Below are 14798 nucleotides of genomic sequence, written 5' to 3' on the forward strand. Positions count from 1 at the left end.
CTGGAGGCCAGGTTACTTTTCTACTGACTGCAACGACTTCGTTCATGTCCTGACATGTTCTCTGGGAACCATCGGCATCCATGTCGACTTCAGCTCCGTCCACAATACCCACGCTGACAACCACCCACCGCAGACGCCCTTCAAGTGGGGGCAACGCTGAGTATTCTGGACCAGTATAAGTGGGCCAAAAAAATCGAGTGGGGGCGCCCCGGTGCATGGAGGGCGTCGCCTCAAAGCTGGACGACTGATTCACCTGCGTCGACAATGCCGCCCAGCTGGTGAGATGACACGGTCACCGTGGCCGCTCGCAGGCCTGAAGGACGGAGATGCTCGCCTTCACGCGAACGCGCCACACGCACACACTAATCAGATAAGCACTGAGTGTTGTTTTTTTTACTGTCATCGCTACCTCGCCGGTGGTGACACATCTAGAAGTACATGAACTAGAGATGAGGCAATGAGAAACAGAGGCGCGCTGGAGCACACACAGTTGGGTTTCAGGCAACCAATGCCTTCTTTCTTTATTTATTTTTTCACTGATTTTTGCGTACTTGCAACAGACATCCCTGTTTTTTTAAGTACTGACTACCGGTTATTACATGGCCAACTCACGACTACATAGTGAACTCACAGACAAATTCGCTGAACCAAGACCTTACTTGCAGTCATGAACTTACGTGAAAAAAACCCAGAAGTTTGCATAAGTTTTAGTGAAAAAAATAAAGTTCGCATAAGTTTTACTAAAAAACCCTAAAGTTTGCATAAGTGTATTTGTTTGTCCAGCAGATACATGGCAATTGTTATTTTACATGAGCATTTTCATACCGTCCCTATCTACAGTTGAGTTAACACGTTTTCCTGATAGAAAACTTAGACCACATACAAGAGAAACAAAAAATGCATGTTGATTATGACGATGACGAATGTAGGATATTTTGTGGTCATGGTAAATTGTAACATCCCAAAATTATAAATTTTAGAATGTTATAATAAATAGATAGATTTGATTGATTGTTTGATTGATTGTCTGAAAGTGAGTGAATTCAAAACTTTTTGAAAGTTAAATGAGAGGGAATAAAAGGACTTTCCCAAACTTTCATATTTGCTTTCTGATCTCCATGAATTCAAATTATTTTCAAATACAAAACCCTTGAGCGAAGATGAGATGACTTCTTCCATTTAAATTAAATGAAAGGGTATTTGAAAATAATTGAATTTCATTTGGAAATATTTCAATTCATAAACTTCATGCAGCTCAATGATTTTCATGAGAGAAGATAAAATGACTTCTTCAAATTATATGAAATATGAGTTGGGAGTTTCAAAGAATTAACTTCAAAGTTCTTTTGAATTCATTTTCAATTTGGAGTTAATTGAGTTTTATTCAAATAATTTTTCTCCAAAAATAAAATATATGGAAATTAGGGTAACACGATTCCCTACATTAGAAAATTGGAGAAAAATTAAATTGAAATCATTTTGGTATTTTTAAAATGATTTTTGCTGGATTTTAATAGACCAGTAGCACTCTTTGATTTATCTGAATTTGTGTGGATTTTATTTGAAGTTATAAAAATATTCATGTCGTAGAAAATCTTTTTCTAAAAATTTTGATATATTATATGCCTATATATTATTTTTATTTTTGCCGTTATTATTTTATTTGTCTCAAAAAAGTTAAAAGAAAAAAAACTGTTGCAACGACTGGGCCGGCCCAGCTCCCAGGCTAGGCCACACCCTAGAGCCCAGCAGCGCCCGAAGCCGCTCCGCTCCGCTCCGCTCGCCCGCTCGCGCCTGCGATCGGCCGCCGCCTCACTCAGCCACCGACAGGTGGGACCCACCTGTCGGGTTCGTCCCCGACCTCTCGCCGGAGTCCCGCACGCGCACGCTCCGCTGGCCATCGCCGTAGCCGCCGCGGACTCCTCCGCCGCCTCGCCTTGCCCCTCCCGCAAGCCTCCCCGGCCCTCCCCTTTATATAGCGCCGCTCCCCGGACCCCGCCTCCTCTCTCTCTCGCGGAATCGTGCCGCCAAGCTGCTCGCCGCCGCCCGCGCGCTGCTGCCATGCGCCGCCTAGCGCCGCCGACGCCGCCCAGTGCCCGCCCCGCGCCGCCGCACCCCTTGCCGCGCATCACCGCCGCCGCCTCGCCTCGCCTCGCCGGAAACCGCCGCCACCGACGCCACAAACCGGTAATAGACCGCCCCGTTCACCGGTTTGGTTTTTGTTAAAAAAACCCCTAAATCGGTTTTGTTATAAAACCGGTTTTGTTTAGGTTTATTTATGTAGTGAACGTTCATTAGTTAGCTTCTTTAGCGAACGGTTTTCGTCGGTTTAGGTTCTGTAGCGAGCATTCGCTCGATAGAATTTTTCTTTTTCTTTTAATTTTCGGCCAGGGACCCGTTTGTGAATAGTTTATTTACAGAATAGTCCCTGTACTTTAAAGGACTATAACTTTTTACTCGTTAGTCCAAATCCAACGAAACCAACGCCCACGTCTTCATTATGATCCCCTCGATCCAGTAATCTAACTCAAACATGTTTTTGAAAAGTTTAAAATTTGAATTAGATCAGATTTGAATTCAAACTTCGTTTGATCATAACTTTAGTTTCGTAGCTCTGTTTGAGTTGATTCTTTTTGCAAATCGAAGCTCTTGACCTAAACATTCTAATAAGGCCAAATTCACATAATTTTGGTACTGTTAGAAATTGTTGTATGTTGCAAGAGTTATTTTCTTGGTTTTGAAGTTTTCTGAATCATCTTCTTCGATCTTTCTGATCTTTTGAATGGTTGCTTATGTGTGGTTACTATTGCTTGCTTACGATAGATTGACCGGAGTGTGACGAGTAGAACTATCAAGAGTTATGAGTGCGAATCATCTTCATCAACACTGCAGGCAAGTTCACACTTTGATCATATTCCTTTCATACCCAGTTTTTATGCATTAGTCCCACCCTCAAACATTGCATGTGTAGGATTGATAACATGTGGGTATTGGGAAGTAGTTGATGAGGTAGGAACCTATTGCCCTGCATTCAAACCCTGGGAGTTACTATTACGTTATGCTTATATTGCCATGCTATGCTCGTAGACGTGGATTGGGTTTGAGAGTATTTCATGACAGATGTGAGTTTGTTAATTAATGGTTTACTTAAGGTGGCAACTTTAACACACATCTGGGTGGATTGAGGCACCTGGGTATTCCAGCGATTGCCTGTCTAGGCACCTGGGTATTCCAGGATTGCCTGTTTTTTTATGGACCGCCACCCAGGTTCAAAGGGATCATGAGATTATTCATACTAGAAACTTTCGTGCGCAGCCACAAGCTATTATGGGCTCTAGCATAGTTGATTAAGTCCTGTGAACTCTTAGAGTGGTAGACTAGCAGATGTAGGGGTAGTAGGTGGTACGGTCTACCCATCGTAAGGTGCAAATTCTTCTGGAAGACTATGTCTCGGTCATCCGTTTCTCAAACACCATGTAGTGCGAGAAATCCAACGGAGGAGATCGGGTCTTGTGGGGAAAAGTGCGCAAACTTCTGCAGAGTTTATAAACTAATCATGATTAGCCGTGTCCCTAGTTATGGACGTTTTGACTATCTAGTACTTGGATTATCATCTGAATCTCATCATGTGACTTTAAATAATTTTGTTGGGTTTAATGATGTTACTTAATTGGGATTGAGAATGGTGTCAACCATTCTCAATGTTCAACAACCACCATGATAGTTAATTAAAATGTATTCCGTTGCAGTAGGGGAAAATTGGCTTTTCGCAAAAACCTTATAACAATAGAGCTTTTCCACCAGCCATATATGCATGTAGTGATAGCCATTGTTCATCATTTCTCTCTATGGTGTGAATTTGCCAGTACATTCAATGTACTGACCCTTTGTGGCTGCAACGTCTCATGTTGCAGGTTTATGTTACGACGAGTAAGTGATACGTTAGGGTTACGATTTCTACACTCAACTTTGCCGTTGGTGTTGATGGGAATCCACAACCTTGTTACTTCCGCTATTTTGGATTGAGGTAATAGTATCTTACGTTACTTATACATGTGATTTACCTTTGTTATAAATCCTCGAGTACTGTGTGTGTCAGCATACCGATCCAGGGATGACACTTAAGCACAGAGACTTGATCCATTCGGGTCAGGTCGGGTCGCTACAAGATGGTATCAGAGCACATGTTGACTGTAGGATGTGACCCTAGAAACTGGCAAACCCATAGCAAAGATTTTTTTCTCTTCAACTTTCCCTTTCAAAAAGATCTTTTACCTCTGTTCTCTTCTGAGCTTATTCAAAAATTCCCTTTAGTGATACCATACCCCTTTCCCCTTTGACCACACAAAGATTCGACTGATGAGACCAGTCTAAGAAGTACAAGATATCGGACAACTAAGACCACTTCGGAATGAAGAGTATTTTCCATGCATCTGAATAATGGAAACTACAATAGTTGAAGACTCCGAAGACTAGGAGAATTGGAAGGCTCTGAAGAATTCCCAGATTTGTATGACCTAGGAAGGCTACCCTTATGGAACTTGGCAGACTATGGAAGGTGTCAATACCCAAGATCAAGGTGTATCGGAGAAAGACTGAAACAAGGAGCATGAGAACTCAAAGTTTTGTCAAAGAAAACCCTAGGGCAGGAGATATAAACTATGGAATGATAGCTCATGGGAATGACAAGAGAAGAAACACGGTTATCCATGATGTCATCTCCCGCTGATGCTATTGTCACCGTGCTGAGTTAAGGATGCATTTCTTCAGAATGGATTTGATGGCAGAAGACTGATGGAACACCTATCAGTAAGATGAAGTTTTAACCTTAGCCGGTGTATCACCAGGATCTGGAGTAGTACATCAAGAAGTTTAAGGTGGAGCTCCATGAAGCCGTATTAGACAAGGAAGCATTTCGTGAAAAACTCAAGAAACAAAAGCTGAAAGAAGCCAAGCTGGAGGAGCTACAACCTCGAGATACCGGAGATTTGTCACGAACTGAAGGACAGTATGATCATGGCTCATGCCAAGGATGTTGAAACCTAGAAGTTTGGAATTCAACTCCAGAATATTCAAGGATGTCACGAGAGACTTTGCTACAACAGAGATGAGCTGGCAAAAGAACTTGAGAAAGACAAGCATGATCGGAAGAAGCCATTGGAGACATGAACAAGGCTTGAAGAGATTGGAGACGTTGAAGATTTATTGACCTTTAGAATACCAAACCCCTGTTATATACCTACGTTAGATGCGATGTTTGTGAGTTGTCATTTGTTTGATGTTTTTCCCGACAGCCACAAATAAAATCTGTCTTTTCAAAACTTTTGTTTGTATTGTGTGTATCCCTCTCTATCTCTCTTATCTCACCCCAAACCCATGGACCCAATAGAGGATGAATGAAGGTGAGCTTATATTTTCTGGACCGATGAGTCAATTGGAGACGGACCAATGGATTCAAAACATGGAGGATCACATGGAGAATAACCCTATAGTTGGACATGATATGACCCAACATGCTCTTCAGTGCTTTGAAAGAGGTGTTGCTACTTGGTGGAGGATGTAGCAAACCATCAATGGATGGCAAGGAGTAACCACTTGGAAAGAATTTAAGTTGACTCTGCCAAAGTCTCGGCTTGTGTCCCAGAAGTTGAAGCCTTATGGAAAGGATATGAAGAAACCTTGTGCATGCAAGATTTGTGGAGAAGTAGGATACACCCATAAAGAACACAAGGATGAATGCCCTAATTGTGAAGGAAGTCACCCAGTTGAAGAATGCCCAACTAGGTAGATTACTTGTTTCTTGTGTGAAGGGACTACCCACTATCCTGCTTAGTGTCACATTTACCCCATGGTACAACGAACCATCCAACAGAAGAAAGAAGTAATGAAAGGAGCCCTCATGGAAATTTTAGAAGAAACTTTGATGAAGGAAAAGGTGGGGGACACACCCAAAGAAGAACCAATTAAACCCTGCACCAAGTCATGCTATTCATGTGGAGAAGAAGGACACATCTCCCAGAATTACATGAATGGGGATCTAGTAGAATTCCCGACAGAGGAAGTAGAATATGACCCACAAGAAATAGAAGCCATGATTGGCATGGAAAGGTCTAGGAAGAGAAGTAGATTGGATTCCAGGAAGGACCTGAGTCGTATCACCTGTTACAGGTGTAAGGAGTCAGGGCACTACCTCAATAATTGCCCAAAAAGGAAACCTCGATACTTGTCAGAAGTAATATGTTTTAGTTGTAATGGAGCGGGGCACTTTGCCAAAGAATGCCCCAAGGAGAAGGAAACTTGTGCTAGATAGTTGATTTTGCAACAAAAGAAATGGAGTAGTAGAAGTGAGAACATTTTTATTTTATATTGAGGTGTTGAGTTGAGACATGTAATGGAGAAGCGAGAGATTGTAATCACTTGAGAATGAATAAAGTTAGCATCGTTGGTACTGATATGGATTTTATGAGTTGTTACTCTATGAAGAAGAATTTTGGCCATTCTGAGGATATGAGAAATATGGTCTATGGAAGATTTGTGCATTTTAAGGGTGGTAGTACCCTGTAAGAACCGTTGACCCATGGAAAAGGTAAGGATGTTCCACTGAGTGGATTTCGGACAAAATGAATACGAGTTTTGTCTCGATATGTGTGATACCCCAAGAGTATGTGGGATGAAGTTGGAGACCGTCAGTTGTTTGGACCAAATGTGATCAAGGAGTCAGAAGAGAATGTTAAAGTTGATTCAAGATAGACTAAAGGTAGCTCAGTCCAGGCATAAGAGTTATGCAGACTTAAAAACGCAAGGAGGTAGTCTATGAAATTGGAGACAGAGCATGTCTTCGTGTGACCCCTCTGCGAGGAGTTAAACGATTTGGAGTTAAGGTACAGTTAGCCCCGAGATTTGTAGGACCATACCGAGTTTTGGAGCGTATGGAAGAAGTGGCCAACAAGTTGGAGTCACCCGAAGGACTGTCAGGAGTTCATGATGTGTTTCACGGTTCCCAGTTGAAGAAGTGCCATGCAGAGATGGCCAATATTCCCGTGTAAGGACGCTTTACCCTGGAAAGGATAATGATGTTCCATGAAGTAGAATATGGACTTCATAAGTATAAGTTTTTATCTTGGTATGTGGGATATTCCACGAGGATGAAGAGATGAATTACTATTGGATATAAAGGAGGTATGATGTTGGAAATATGGATCAAGGGAAATTCCATGATGAGTCTGAGTAATCATGTCCTAGTTTGGTGCCAATAGAAGGAAGGAAGATAATACAATTGGATGGATTTAAGAATACTAGGAAGTTGGAAGTTGGAATAATGATCAGTTGCCCGATGATAAGTTCAAGGACTACAAGTGATGAGATGGGCCATAACCCACAGGCCCCAGGACCTGCTAAGAAGCAAGCACATCCTTGCTGAAGGAAGAACCCTGGAGGAAGATACGACGTTTATCGGCAGACAATTTTTTTGGAGTAACGCAAAACCTGAGAGTTGTGAAGGAACGATAGATGTTTGTTTGGCTTGCAGAATCCATGGAATTATCCGAACTTAGTTCGTCGACAAGAGAAGTTCTGCAATGCTTGTGAGGATGACCGAGTGTTAGAATGCGAGATTCGCTAAACCATGTACAAGGTAATGATTTGGGTGCGGGATGGATTGATCACCATACCGACTTACTCTTATTGTTCGCCTTGCTATATGGGATGGTAAATCTGAGTGACTTGCCTATAGTAGAGAGACGACGATATTAAACCTTGTTAAACTTTAGAATGGTATAAGAATTTTTCCCTTGTACACGGCAGATTTTTGCCAACCGTAGGTTATACGGTGAGGATCAACCAGACCCATTTCCTGCAGGAGAAACCATAAAATTGTTGACCACCATGAGATATCGATAGTTGTTTAGTACTGGCGCCAGACCCGTCAGCTAAGAAGACGAGTCACAGAAGAACCTTACCTAGATGAAAGACACAAGAATTGAGGAAAAGGTTATGCCACTACCGAAAGAGCCCATATAAGGAATTATCCTTATGATCTGAGAAGACCAACACTGTCAAGAATAAGGGTGGCGTATAGGAGTTTTGATGGAACCGTAACCATGCTTCTAAGGGTGGTAGCACCCCGGACCCCGGTGACGATTGATGAAATTTTGAAGAGACCCTGAACCTAACCTTTTCTTTCTAGCCTCTCCAAATCTCGAGGACGAGATTCCTTTTAAGGGTGGTAGGTTTGTAACATCCCAAAATTCTAAATTTTGGAATGTTATAATAAATAGATAGATTTGATTGATTGTTTGATTGATTGTCTGAAAGTGAGTGAATTCAAAACTTTTTGAAAGTTAAATGAGAGGGAATAAAAGGACTTTCCCAAACTTTCATATTTGCTTTCTGATCTCCATGAATTCAAATTATTTTCAAATACAAAACCCTTGAGCGAAGATGATATGACTTCTTCCATTTAAATTAAATGAAAGGGTATTTGAAAATAATTGAATTTCATTTGGAAATATTTCAATTCATAAACTTCATGCAGCTCAATGATTTTCATGAGAGAAGATAAAATGACTTCTTCAAATTATATGAAATATGAGTTGGGAGTTTCAAAGAATTAAATTCAAAGTTCTTTTGAATTTATTTTCAATTTGGAGTTAATTGAGTTTTATTCAAATAATTTTTCTCCAAAAATAAAATATATGGAAATTAGGGTAACATGATTCCCTACATTAGAAAATTGGAGAAAAATTAAATTGAAATCATTTTGGTATTTTTAAAATGATTTTTGCTGGATTTTAATAGACTAGTAGCACTCTTTGATTTATCTGAATTTGTGTGGATTTTATTTGAAGTTATAAAAATGTTCATGTCGTAGAAAATCTTTTTCTGAAAATTTTGATATATTATATGCCTATATATTAATTTTATTTTTGCCGTTATTATTTTATTTGTCTCGAAAATGTTAAAAGAAAAAAAATTGTTCCACCGACTGGGCCGGCCCAGCTCCCAGGCCAGGCCACGTCCCAGAGCCCAGCCGCGCCCGAAGCCGCTCCGCTCCGCTCGCCCGCTCGCGCCTGCGATCGGCCGCCGCCTCGCTCAGCCACCGACAGGTGGGACCCACCTGTCGGGTTCGTCCCCGACCTCTCGTCGGAGTCCCGCACGCGCACGCTCCGCCGGCCATCGCCGTAGCCGCCGCGGACTCCTCCGCCGCCTCACCTTGCCCCTCCCACAAGCCTCCCCGGCCCTCCCCTTTATATAGCGCCGCTCCCCGGACCCCGCCTCCTCTCTCTCGCCGAATCGCGCCGCCAAGCTGCTCGTCGCCGCCGCCCGTGCGCTGCTGCCCTACGTCGCCTAGCGCTGCCGACGCCGCCCAGTGCCCGCCCCGCGCCGCCGCACCCCTTGCCGCGCATCGCCGCCGCCGCCCCGCGCCGCCCTGCCTCGCCGCGCTCGCCGGAACCGCCGCGCCGCCTTGCCTCGCCTCGCCGAAAACCGCCGCCGCCGACGCCACGAACCAGTAATAGACCGCCCCGTTCACCGGTTTGGTTTTTGTTAAAAAAACCCATAGATCGGTTTTGTTATAAAACCGGTTTTGTTTAGGTTTATTTATGTAGTCAACGTTCATTAGTTAGCTTCTTTAGCGAACGGTTTTTCTCGGTTTAGGTTCTGTAGCGAGCGTTTGCTCGATAGAGTTTTTCTTTTTCTTTTAATTTTTGGCCAGGGACCCGTTTGTGAATAGTTTATTTACAGAATAGTCCCTGTACTTCAAAGGACTATAACTTTTTACTCGCTAGTCCAAATCCAACGAAACCAACGCCCACATCTTCGTTATGATCCCCTCTATCCAGTAATCCAACTCAAACATGTTTTTGAAAAGTTTAAAATTTGAATTAGATCAGATTTTAATTCAAACTTCGTTTGATCATAACTTTAGTTTCGTAGCTCCATTTGAGTTGATTCTTTTTGCAAATCGAAGCTCTTGACCTAAACATTCTAATAAGGCCAAATTCACATAATTTTGGTACTGTTAGAAATTGTTGTATGTTTCAAGAGTTATTTGCTTGGTTTTGAAGTTTTCCGAATCGTCTTCTTCGATCTTTCTGATCTTTTGAATGATTGCTTATGTGTGGTTACTATTGCTTGCTTACGATAGATTGACCGAAGTGTGACGAGTAGAACTATCAAGAGTTATGAGTGCGAATCATCTTCATCAACACCGCAGGCAAGTTCACACTTTGATCATATTCCTTTCATACCCGGTTTTTATGCATTAGTCCCACCCTCAAACATTGCATGAGTAGGATTGATAACATGTGGGTATTGGGAAGTAGTTGATGAGGTAGGAACTTATTGCCCTGCATTCAAACCTTGGGAGTTACTATTACGTTATGCTTATATTGCCATGCTATGCTCGTAGACGTGGATTGGGTTTGAGAGTATTTCATGACAGATGTGAGTTTGTTAATTAATGGTTTACTTAAGGTGGCAACTTTAACACACATCTGGGTGGATTGAGGCACCTGGGTATTCCAGTGATTGCCTGTCTAGGCACCTGGGTATTCCAGGATTGCCTGTTTTTTTATGGACCGCCACCCAGGTTCAAAGGGATCATGAGATTATTCGTACTAGAAACTTCCATGTGCAGCCACAAGCTATTATGGGCTCTAGCATAGTTGATTAAGTCGTGTGAACTCTTAAAGTGGTAGACTAGCAGATGTAGGGGTAGTAGGTGGTACGGTCTACCCATCGTAAGGTGCAAACGCTTCTGAAAGACTATGTCTCGGTCATCCGTTTCTCAAACACCATGTAGTGCGAGAAATCCAACGGAGGAGATCGGGTCTTGTGGGGAAAAGTGCGCAAACCTCCGCAGAGTGTATAAACTAATCATGATTAGCCGTGTCCCCGGTTATGGACGTTTTGAGTATCTAGTACATTGATTATCATCTGAATCTCATCATGTGACTTTAAATAATTTTGTTGGGTTTAATGATGTTACTTAATTGGGATTGAGAATGCTATCAACCATTCTCAATGTTCAACAACCACCATGATAGTTAATTAAAATGTATTCCGTTGCAGTAGGGGAAAATTGGCTTTTCGCAAAACCTTATAACCATAGAGCTTTTCCACCAGCCATATATGCATGTAGTGATAGCCATTGTTCATCATTTCTCTCTATGGTGTGAATTTGCCAGTACATTCAATGTACTGACCCTTTGTGGCTGCAACGTCTCATGTTGCAGGTTTATCTTACAATGAGTAAGTGATACGTTAGGGTTACGATTTCTACACTCAGCTTTGCCGTTGGTGTTGATGGGAATCCACAACCTTGTTACTTCCGCTATTTTGGATTGAGGTAATAGTATCTTACGCTACTTATACATGTGATTTACCTTTGTTATAAATCCTCGAGTACTATGTGTGTCAGCATACTGATCCAGGGATGACACTTAAGCACAGAGACTTGATCCATTCGGGTCGGGTCGCTACATAAATTCTCATATCATTTATTTTATTTCATTATTGCACTCTACTTACATACTATGCACGACCACTTTGGTAGATGTGACGAGTTCACATCATACAAAGAGACCAACCATGTTTCTCCGAATATCTTGAATCATGATCCTTATGACTTCATCTCTACTACTTATAAGAAGTACATTTTTTCATTTGAATATTTCCTGACTTGAGAGGTAAGGTATGTTTTATCCACTAGAGTTGCTAAAATTGGAAGCATGTCTGCAGTTTTTTTCTTTCTAAACCGGCATTTGTTGGCCTTTTTTGCGACTGTTATTCTTACAAGTGGTAGCCTACGCATGTTGAAGACCATTTTCAAATTATTTATCTTCGTATCATTATTACTACAAACTGAGAGGATATTTGTTATATTGTCAAAATTTTAGAATGTTGAGCCCTTAAAGAAATGTGTAGTACTCAAGTAACTGTTCCAAGTTGTCGTATTAATGCTTTTGTCTTGTAATAATAATTCTTGACTAGAGTTTGTTGGCACTGAAACGGCTCCTTAGCTTGTCCTAAGTGACATTTTTATTTGTGATTATACTTGCATAAATGTGTGCATATGAAGAATCATGATGAATCTTCTAAATAATTTTGAGTTTTATACATTGGGAACACTGGGTGGTCTTTTAATACAGGAGATATGTTGATTAAGGAGAAACGATATTTTAAATTGTTTGTACGAGTAGGGAGTAAAAGATTGTGTATTTTATAGGGAAAATTTAAATTTATGAATAAATTGTCTTGTATTAAGTTTAGTATAATGTGTTAATCCAAATAGACGCGTGTTACACGTGCACACTTATTAGTTCAAATAGACGTGCGTTGCACGTGCACACTTACTAGTAGCAATAAATAATTTATCTAGACTCTGTTATTATTGAGTTTTTACGTTTTAATTAGTTTTTGTGCCAAGTAGAACCTTTGGGAAGACTTGGGTGAAGTCTTTATGACCATGCTGTAAAAACAGAAACTTTAGCGCTCACGAGAATTGCTGCCATTTTTTACTAGAGAGTGATATTTAGTTAATTCTTTTTGAAGATGATTAATAGACAAATTCCTCAGGTCCAGAAATTTAATTGAGAATTTTATGAGTTCCATAAGTTTACGTTTGATTCGTATTACTACAGACTGTTCTGTTTTTGACAGATTCTGTTTTCATTGTGTTGTTTGCTTATTTTGATGAATCTATGGCTAGTAAAATAGTTTATAAACCATAGAGAAGTTGGAATACAGTAGGTTTAACACCAATATAAATAAAGAATGAGTTCATTACAGTACCTTGAAGTGTTGTTTTGTTTTCTTTCGTTAACGGAGTTCACGAGTTTTCTGTTATGTTTTGTGTTGTGAAGTTTTCATGTTTTGGGTAAAGATTCGATGGACTATGGAATAAGGAGTGGCAAGAGCCTAAGATTGGGGATGCACAAGGAACCCCAAGGTAATATTCAAGGATAACCAAGCTTCTGAGCTTGGGGATACCCCAGAAGGCATCCCCTCTTTCGTCTTCGTTCATCGGTAACTTTACTTGGAGCTATATTTTTATGTACCACATGATATGTGTTTTGCTTGGAGCGTCTTTTTATTTTCTTTTGTTTTGCTTGTTGTTTGAATAAAATACCAAGATCTGAAATTATTAAATGTTAAAGAGTCTTCACATAGTTGCATAATTATTCGACTACTCATTGATCTTCACTTATATCTTTCGGAGTAGTTTGTTGTTTGCTCTAGTACTTCACTTATATCTTTTGGAGCATGGTGGTAGTTTTATTTTGAAGAAATAGATGAACTCTCATGCTTCACTTAGATTATTTTGAGAGTCTTAAATAGCATAGTAATTTTCTTAAATAATCCTAATATGCTAGGTATTCAAGACTAGTAAAAACTTTCTTATGAGTGTGTTGAAAACTAAGAGAAGTTTGATGCTTGATGATTGTTTTGAGACTTGGAGGTAGTGATATTAAAGTCGTGCTAGTTGAGTAGTTGTGAATTTGAGAAATGCTTGTGTTGAAGTTTGCAAGTCCCGTAGCATGCACGTATGGTAAATGTTATGTAACAAATTTGAAACATGAGGTGTTCTTCGATTGTCCTCCTTACGAGTGGCGGTCGGGGACGAGCGATGGTCTTTTCCTACCAATCTATCCCCCTAGGAGCATTCGCGTAGTGCTTGGTTTTTGATGACTTGTTGATTTTTGCAATAAGTATGTGAGTTCTTTATGACTAATGTTGAGTCCATGGATTATACGCACTCTCACCCTTCCATCATTGCTAGCCTCTTCGGTACCGTGCATTGCCCTTTCTCACATTGAGAGTTGGTGCAAACTTCGCCGGTGCATCCAAACCCCGTGATATGATACACTCTTTCACACATAAACCTCCTTATATCTTCCTCAAAACAGCCACCATACCTACCTATTATGGCATTTCCATAGCCATTCCGAGATATATTGCCATGCAACATTCCACCGCTCCGTTTATTATGACACGCATCATCATTGTCATATTGCTTTGCATGATCATGTAGTTGACATCGCAATTGTGGCAAAGCCACCGTTCATAATTATTTCATACATGTCACTCTTGGTTCATTGCATATCCCGGTCCACCGCCGGAGGCATTCATATAGAGTCATACTTTGTTCTAGTATCGAGTTGTAATCATTGAGTTGTAAATAAATAGAAGTGTGATGATCATCATTTTCTAGAGCATTGTCCCAAGTGAGCAATATATATATATATAAAGAGAAAGGCCATAAAAAAGAGGAGGCCCCCCCCCAAAAAAAAGAGAAAGGCCATAAAAAAGAGAAGGCCCAAAAAAATGAGAGAAAAAGAGAGAAGGGACAATGCTACTATCCTTTTCCACACTTGTGCTTCAAAGTAGCACCATAATCCTCATGATAGAGAGTCTCTTGTTTTGTCACTTTCATATACTATTGGGAATTTTTCATTATAGATCTTGGCTTGTATATTCCAATAATGGGCCTCCTCAAGTGCCCTAGGTCTTCGTGAGCAAGCAAGTTGGATTCACACCCACTTAGTTTCTTTTGTTGAGCTTTCATACATTTATAGCTCTAGTGCATCCGTTGCATGGCAATCCCTACTCCCTGCAGTAACATCAATCGATGGGCATCTCCATAGCTCATTGATTAGCCTCGTTGATGTGAGACTTTCTCCTTTTTGTCTTCTCCACATAACCCCCATCATCATATTCTATTCCACCCATAGTGCTATATCCATGGCTCGCGCTCATGTATTGCGTGAAGGTTTATAAAGTTTGAGAATACTAATGAA

This window comes from Triticum urartu, chromosome 2A (assembly GCF_056163025.1).
Source record: "Triticum urartu cultivar PI428250 chromosome 2A, HENAU_Tu73, whole genome shotgun sequence".
NCBI lineage: Eukaryota > Viridiplantae > Streptophyta > Magnoliopsida > Poales > Poaceae > Triticum > Triticum urartu.